Below are 9,182 nucleotides of genomic sequence, written 5' to 3'. Positions count from 1 at the left end.
GCCACTCCTCAGAAGGAAGTTTGGGCAATCCTACTTCCGTAGTGATAACTGCCTAGGAAACCCAAGGAGGGGTCGCTACGAGTCAGGGCCGACTCAATGGCACAACAACATATATTACACATACATACACACAGCATACACATGTTGTTGTTATGTGCCCTCGAGTCAGACCCGACTCCTAGCGATTCTTCCTTGGGTTTCGGAGGCAGTATCACCACGGCAGTAGATTGCCCAACCTTCCTTCCGAGGAGTGGCTGGTGGGTTTGAACCTCCAGGCTTCTGGTTAGCAGTCAAGTGCCTTAGGCACTACGCTGTGATCCTCTGTGAGCCTTCAAGCTATTAGTGACATTAGCATAATAGCTTTGTTCAAAATGAAACCGTTTCAAATTGAAATAAAAATTCAAAATCTACTTTGTTCAGATTGAAACAGTTTCCTGTGAGATGTTGTAAGGACCTTGATTAAAAGCTAGACCCTCATTTCTGGAAGACAGTTGAGGAATATACAGTAAAATACTTCTTTTATAAAAAATAGAATCTTCTCATATCTATTGATTTATTATTTTTTTCACTTGACATTTAAATGAGATGATTTTTTGAAAAGAAATAAGCCTCTTATCACAAAGCCCTTATCACAGAGTTTTCTTTTCAAATCAGATTGAAACAGTAATTTTCTGTTACAGTTAAAGGAAATATTTGAATGCTGAAATTTGATTGGTGGTTGCAAAAACAGCATGGAGGCCCCATGTTCTGACCTCCTCTAATCCCACAAGAGGAAGACAGGGTTACCAGCAGTAACCCAAGGTCTATTACTGCAAGGCCAGACATGCTGCTTCCCTCCAGCCCTTTCTCCAACCATTCCTCCCAGAGCACCCACCACCTCTCTCCTGGGTTTGATAATTTGCTGCAGTGGCCACACACAACTCACAGATTACAAGATTTATTAGGGAAGCACCAAGCTACAATTTGCACTCAGGAAAAATGCTCAGTCTCTCTCTCTCCAGCCCACCGTCCCTCAGCCAGCAGTCTCTCACAGTCTCTTTCCCAGCAGTGCTGGTCCCTTGGTGTCTCACTCAGCAATGTGTGTCTCTTGCGTCTCTTTCCCAGCAACGCGTGTCTCAGGAGCCCGTGTCTCTTTCAGCAGCATGTCTTCCTCAACCAGCAGTCAGAGAGAGTTCTGCCTCTAGGAGGCCTCCTTTTGAGCCCGGCAGGGTGGTCAAACTAGCCAATCATAGCATCAGAGCTCTAAGCACCTGAGAGAGAGTGGGCACCTCACAGAACATTGTATTGTGCCACTACCAACAGAAATACTCCAGGTGGACACCTTCAGCAATCAGGAGCTCCTCAGTTGCTCATAGCAAATCCCACCTTGGAGTTTACAAAGACTTATGGGTAGAAAAGCCACACTAAGTAATTTACTACACTGCCGTGGTCCATTTTTTTTTTTTCTTAAGGGAAATTAGTTATTTTTATCTCTTTTCTCTAATTTGAAAAGAATACTATTCCTAAGTCCATTTCCTGGGAGTGATGATAATTTTATGATTTGTTGTTGTTGTTGTTATGTGCCATCGAGTCAAACCCGACTCATAGCGACCCCTCCTTGGGTTTCCGAGGCAGTATCACTACGGAAGTAGGATTGCCCAACCTTCCTTATGATTTAGGGGACATTTTTGTAGTGTACTCAATGAGAGCTAATTGAGGCTTAAAATGTATGTAATCAAAATGATAAATTTTAATATTTATCAGAATGCTTCAATGAAGTGGTTAATCTATATAGAAAGTCTTTTTAGCTTCTGCGTCTACCCAGTGCAGTGACTTTAGGATTTTGTATTCTACTTAGTTTCTGGAACCTTCATCAAAAGTACTGTTGTCGTCTGTGTGTAAACCTTTATTTAACTCTAACTGTGAAATGAGAGAAGCTGCAGAAGACCATCAGAAGCTTAACAGTAAAGAAGGCTAAAATAAATTTTGTAGGCTGCTAAATAATATTTTTTGAAAGATACTTCTATAGTTTGAATATTGAGGAAATCTTATTCCTCATACTGACTTGCTTTTTTGGGAAATAGTTTAACTCCTGAAGAAAAAGATGCTTATTACTAATTTAATGCAATAGACCTATCTTTGAAATTTGGTTTCTTGTTTAAAAAATTTCTTTTAAACAGGAGTACAGTCATGTGTAACATAACGTCCGTTTGGTGATATCTAGTCACATATGTCCATGGTCCCCAACCCCCATAAAGCTTATTACATTAAAAATTTGAGGTGTATACAATGGTTTGTAATAACAAACAGGACTACTTTGTGACATACATAAAAACATTATTAAAATGATTGTTGTTATGTTAAAGATATTAGTGTTAGACGGAAGTGTCTCTTTTTGGTTTTTATGCATAGAAAGGTACATTGTACACTATATACTGAGATAGTCATTTGACTCCACTTAGGTACAAATTCAATTTAAAAATCAATTTAAGAATCATTTGTAATCTGGGGATGGACTGTATATAATATGGTGTTTGCACAAAATCAAAATCACATAACATCCTATTTCACAGAATATAGCATGGATGTTAAGTGATGCATGACTGTATCTTATTACTTGTCTTTCTTCTTTGAGTTTACATTGTACATGGAGAATCTTTCTAAATTATGGTTTTATAAAAGTTAATTGTATGTTGGATTCACAAGTGTGGAAACTTGTGACAACTCAGAGAGAGAGAGGGAGCGCGAGTATGAGCATGAGCATGAGTTGTCAGGCCTCTAAATTTGCAACAAAAGCCTGTGTTTTGAAACAGATGCATATCTGACTTGTTTGGATTAGAATCTGAGGTTTAGTGAATGTAACAAATGAATAACAAATTTTACTTAACTGAGCTAAATAAGAAGGAGCTCTGGTGGTGTAGTGCCTAAGACATTTGACTGCTAACCAGAAGGTTGATGGTTCAAACCCACCAGCCACTATGCAGAAGGAAGACTGGGCAATCTGCTTCTGTAAAGATATTTACCACCTTGGAAACCCAAAGGGGGTTGCTGTGAGTCATAATTGACTTAATCACAGTGAGTTTGGTTTGGTTTGTTTGGAGCTAAATAATAGTTCTTTAGTTGAAATCATGAGTTAAAATATGAATGCATACCATACCCTTCTGTTTAATGGTTTTATCTTTTGTACTGATCAGCAATTTAAAATGATAGCAGGTATATAATAAATAAAGATTCAGTAGAATTAAGTGTGAATAATGGATCCTGGAGATTTATTAATTTTTGGCTTGTGATAGAGTATTAGAAGGTTCCACTCACTAGAAAGTAAATAAAGTAAGACTATTGTTTAAGGATGCCTCTGAGTTAATGAAAAATGAAGGGGGCAGTCTGCAGATCTCTGATACTCTTTTATACATGGCTTTTGAGAGAAACAAATTGACATTGAAGTGATTGTTGCTCATGTTACTAGGTGCTGTTGAGTCACTTCTGACTCACAGTGACCTATGTACAAGAGTACAGAGCACTGCCTGGTTCTGCACCATCCTCACATGTTTGAGTTGATGCTGCCAGTGTGTCAACCCATCTCATTAAAGGTCCCTCTCTTTTTCATTATCTCCTACCTTACCAAGCATGATATCCTTCTCCAGTGACTGGTCCCTCCTGATAACATGTCCAAAGTACATGAGATGAAGTCTCACTGTCCTCGCTTCTAAGGAGCATTCTGAATGTACTTTTTCTAAGACAAATCTGTTTGTTCTTCTGGCCATTCATGGTATATTTAATATTCTTTGCCAACACCATAGGAGCTCTGATAGCATGTGGCTAAGGCACTTGACTGCTAACCAGAAGGCTGGCCAGCCACTCCTCGGAAGGAAGATGGGGCAATCTACTTCCGTAGTGATACTGCCTTGGAAACCCAAGGAGGGGTTACTATGATTCGGTCCAACTCGAAGGCACATAACAAATAACAAAGCCAACACCATAATTCAAAAGCATCAATTCTACTTTGGTCTTTTTTAATTCATTATTCAGCTTTCACATGCATATAAGCGATTGGAAAGACTATGGCTTGGGTCAGGTGCCCTCTTTGCTTTATAACACTTTAAAGAGATCTTTTGCAGCAGATTTGCCTGATACGGTATGTTGTTTGATTTTCTGACTGCTGCTTTGATGGCTATTGATGTGGATCCAAGTAAAATGAAATCCTTGACAACTTCATTATTTTCTGTTTATCATGATGTTGCTTACTGATTGTGAAGATTTTTGTTTTCTTTATATTGAGTTGTAATCCATACTGAAGGCTATAGTCTTTGATCTTCATTAGTAAGTGCTTCAAGTCCTCTGCTTTCTACAAGCAAGGTTGTGTCACCTGAATATGTTCCTGAGTCTTCCTTCAATCATGATGCCACATTCTTCTTCATTTAGTTCAGGTTCTTGGATTATCTGATCAGTTTACAGATTGAATAAGTATGGTGAAAGTATACAGCTCTGATGCACACCTTTCCTGATTTAAAACCACGCAGTATCCCCTTATTCTGTTAAAATGATTGCCTCTTGGTTTATGTATAGGTTTCACATGAGTGCAATTAAGTGTCCTGGAATTCTCATTTTTCACAATGTTATCCAGTGCTTTTACATAGTCAATAAAACACAGGGAAACATCTTTCTGGTGTTCTTTGCTTTCAGCAAAAATGCATCTGACATTACCAGTGATACCCACTCATCCTTTTCTGAATACAGCTTGAATTTTGGGTATTTCCCTGTCGATACACTGCTACAACTGTTTTTGAATTATCTTCAAAATTTTACTTGCGTGTAATATTTATGGTATTGTTTGCTAATTTCTGCATTCTGTTGAATAACCTTTCTTTGGAATGGGCACAGATTTCTTCCAGTTGTTTGACCAGGTTGCTGTCTTTCAAATTTCTTGGCATACATGAGTGAGCACTTCCAGGACTGCATCCTTTGTTGAAACATCTCAATCGGTATTCTGTCAGTTCCTGGAGTCTTGTTTTTTATAAATACCTTCAGTGATGTTTGGATGACTTCTTTCAGTACCATTAGTTCTTGATCATATCTTACCTCCTGAAATGGTTGAACATTGATTAACTTCTTTTTGTGTATTTTTTCCATTTTCTTTTAACACTTCCCACATTGTTCAATATGTTGCCCATAGAAACTTTCAGTATTGTAACTCGAAGCTTGAATTTTTTCCTTCAGTTCTTGGGGGTTGAGAAGTATCAAGCACATGCTTCCAACTATTGCTGGATGAAAGGCTGGCCTGGGAAAAACTGAAATAGATAAAATTTCTTTGACTTCATGTAATGCTGCTCTGTACACACATTCTTTTCTTTTCTTTTTTTATTGAGCTTTAGGTGCAAGTTTATAGAGCAGAGTTTGTTTTGCATTCAAAATTTCATGTACATTTGGTTTCACTCCCCAATTACCATCCCCAATCCTAACCCAGTCTCCTCCCCTCCCTGCCCAGCAACCCCCACCCACCGCCTCCGCTACCCCTCATAGTTATGCACTCTTGTATGTTCTGCATTACCTCCAAGCGAGTGTTGCCCCTCTGGTGCCCTGTGGTCGATAGCTCCAAGGGATGCATCTCCATAGAGTATGTGGGTGTGCCACCCTGGGTTGAGTGGTCTATGTGTACATCTTGTTTACTATTGGGCTGAGAGCTAGCCCCTGAAGTGAGTTTTATTCCAGGCCCAAAATAAATCCCAGGGCTATAGTATTGGGAGTCCCACTGGACTCTGTTTGACCAGTAATTCTGGTCATTATTGAGTTTTGGATTGTGTTCCACGTTTTTCCTCCCACTCTATCCAGGATCTCCAGTTTTGATCCTTTCCTGAGTAGTTAGCATTGGTAGCCAGGCACCTTCTAGTTCTTCTGGTCTCGAGGCCCATCATATCCTAGGGTTGATTGTTTCCAAATGACCTTGGTTTTTTGCACTCTTCTTCACTTCCAACGATAGGAGACCATTACCTGCATCTTAGATGGCTGGTTGAAAGCTTTTAAGATCCCAGTCGCTACTCACCAATGTAGGTTGAAAAACAAGATTTTTATGTATTTTGTTGTGCCAGTTGAGTCTGGTGTACCCCAGTCCTGTATACGCATTCTTGTGCCTTTTGTTTATTCTAGACTACCTTGTGACACTATCCAGGCCTGTTCCCTCTCACAAAGTACTCTGTGTTCAAAATTAACATTATCTTCTTGTATCATTACTTTTATGGCACTAATGTATCTGTATTTCAGGACAAGAGTAGTCAAATTTAAGGTATTTGTGATAGGCTTCTAAGGATATGAATTTTTAAGACAAAGGAATATGAAATTGGTGCAGTTTACAGCAAGTGTCTCTGCATACCACATGCACACATCTGGCAATCCCGGGGGAAGGTATTTTAAGGGCCAGAAGACTCATCCCTGAATAGGAAGACTATTCTTTCTGTGCAGATGAAATATCTCACAGTTGTCTCTTTTTTCATGGTTGTTGACCACGGATCCCTCGTCACAAATATGGGGAGGAGAAGGTAAAGACCTTGGTCTTTGTTGGAAGATGCCTGTTGAGTTTAGGATCATCCCTAAATTTGGTTTTATAAGTTGGAGTATGCTTATATATTGATTTTTTTTTTTTTTTTATATACCAGTCATAACCTTGGACAGATGTAATCAGAAATTTATAAATTAGGTGTTTCTGAAACTTCCAAATCTTGAAATAAATGCATCTGCCTTTGCTTGAACTAATGAGTTGGAAGCAGGTGATTAGTAGATTTAGCTTCTGCAAAGTGGGATAATGTCTGTGAGTTAACTCTGTGGGTTGCAAATCTCATGAACTTGTAAAATCATGTTTGCATGAAAACCTTCTTTGTGGAGATTGGAGTCCTTGGATGGCACAAACAATTGTATGCTTGACTACTAGCTGAAAGGTTAGTGGTTCAAACCCACCCACAGTCTCCTTGGAAGACAGGTCTGGCACTCTGCTTCCCAAAGTTCACAGCTTTAAAAACCACATAGAGCAGTTCTACTCTGTACACATGGGGTCACCATGAGTGTGAATCATCATTAATGGCAACTAACAACAGTATGTGGATCAGAAGATTTACGAATTAGCTTATATGTAGCATAGAGTCCCTGGGTGATGTAAATAGTCAGCGTGCAGGCTCCTAACTGAAAGGGTAGAGGTTTGAGTCCACCCAGGGGCATCTTGTAAGAAAGGCCTGGCTATCTACTTTTGAAAAATCAGCCATTGAAAATCCTGTGAAGCACAGTTTACTCTGACATACATGGGTTGCCTGAGTTGGGGTCTAGTCCCCCATTTGCCTATCATATCAAATGGCAAAATCATAAACTGAATGAAAAACTGGCAATCAACAGATGCCAACCCTGAGATGACAAAATGGTTAGAATTATCTGACAAAGATATTAAGCAGCCATGAAAGATGGAATTGAAAAAACACTCAAAATAATAATAATAATAATGATGGCTTAGAAACTTCCCAAATTTGACAAGAGATATAAAGCTACAGATTTAAGAAGTTGTGCAAACTTCAGATAGGTTTAACCCTAAAGAACTCCATGCCAAGACACATCATAATTAAACAATGAGCACATTGTATACTGCAACACTGTATGTAGTACTTATTACTAATGATACCAAACCAAAACAAAACTGACTGCTGTTGCGTCAGATCCGAATCATAGCGACCCCTCCTTGGGTTTCCAATGCAGTATCACTATGGAAGTAACTTGCCTAACCTTCCTTCTGAGGAGTGGCTGGTGGGTTTGAACCGCCAACCTTCTGGTTAGCAGTCAAATGCCTTGCGCACTACGCTACCAGAGCTCCCTTACTAAGATTTACGGAAAAAACCCGAACAAAAACAGAGGTTTGTGGGCATGAGTCATGAGTTGGAGACTACTTGTGAAGTATGTTTCTTGTAGACATATAGTTGGAATTTACCTTAGAATACCAGAACTGTTTTTTTTTTTTTTTAATCTTTTGTTTGGCGTGCCATTAACACTTAATGTTCATTAACATTTAATGGGGATATCGACATCATCTACCTTTTTACTATTTTCTTTTTTGTACCCTTTATTTTTTTATTCTTTTTTCCTCCCTTCCCTCTTTTGGATGATTTGAATAATTTTAGTGTTTCGTTTTAAGTTCTCTGTTTTCCATTATATCTTTTTGTATTATCTTTTTATTGGTTTCTCTAGGGCTTACAATATGCATCCTTTACTTTTCCCATTTGTTGAAGGTACTATTGTACCATTTCATATAAAGTGTAGAAACCTTGTAACATATTCATTTGTATATCCCCTTTCTGTACTTCATAACACAGTTGTCATATATGTTAAATCTACATATGATAAACACCTAATATTATACTTTTTGCTTTAAAAAGCCATATGTATTTTAATAAAATAAGTAGGAAAAAGACTGCATAATTACCCACATGTTTATCATTTCAGCACTCTTCATTTCTTCCTTAAGGTGTAAGCGATTTTCTTTCCCTTTTGCCAGAATAACTTTCTTTAGAATTACTTGTGGAACAGGATCGGTATTGACAAATTTTCTTAGTTTTCTTTTATCTGAAATATCATAATGGCTAGTTTGGTGGCTGTATGCAGTGTAGTAAATTACCTGGTATGACTTTTCTAACCATAAGACTTTGTAAACTCCATGATGGAATTGTCCATGAGCAACCAAGTAGCTCCTGATTGTTAGTTATCCACCTGGGGTATTTCTGTTGGGAGCAGCACAAAGTAGTTTTCTGGGAAGTTCGCTCCCTCTCAGGTGTATGGAATTTGGATGTTGGGATTGGCTAGTTTGGCCACTCTGCCAGGCTCATAAGGAGGCCCCCTGGAGGCAGAAGGGGTCTCTCTCTGTATGTGAAAGACGTGCTGCTGAGAGAAACATGCTCCCGAGAGACATGCGTTGCTGAGAAAGACACTGAGAGACACGCATTGCTGGAAGAGACTGAGAAAGACTGCTGGCTGAGAGACGGCAGGCTGAGACAGACTGAGCATTTTTCCTGAACTTGAATTGTAGCCTGGTGTGTGTGTGTGTGTGTGTGTGTAGAGAGAGTTTATTTTTATTTTTATTTTTATTTGGGTGAAGATTTACAGAGCAAATTCATTTTCCATACAGCAGTTCACATATACTTTGTCTCATGTCATTGACCACAGTTTACCACAATGCA

General features: G+C 38.8%; 1 protein-coding gene across 1 annotated transcript in view; it reads left to right on the top strand.

Annotated features, from left to right (window-relative positions):
* DNAJC3 (DnaJ heat shock protein family (Hsp40) member C3) overlaps window positions 1–9,182 on the top strand; it is a 143,455-nt gene that overhangs the window by 73,138 nt on the left and 61,135 nt on the right. The window lies entirely within an intron of this gene.

The sequence above is a fragment of the Orycteropus afer genome, unplaced genomic scaffold (genome assembly GCF_000298275.1).
Source record: "Orycteropus afer afer isolate SDZICR_OR568_19922 unplaced genomic scaffold, OryAfe1.0 scaffold00117, whole genome shotgun sequence".
In the NCBI taxonomy this organism is placed as follows: domain Eukaryota; kingdom Metazoa; phylum Chordata; class Mammalia; order Tubulidentata; family Orycteropodidae; genus Orycteropus; species Orycteropus afer.
The sequence above is the reverse complement of the archived record's forward strand: the minus strand, read 5'-3'. Positions and strand labels throughout refer to the sequence as shown.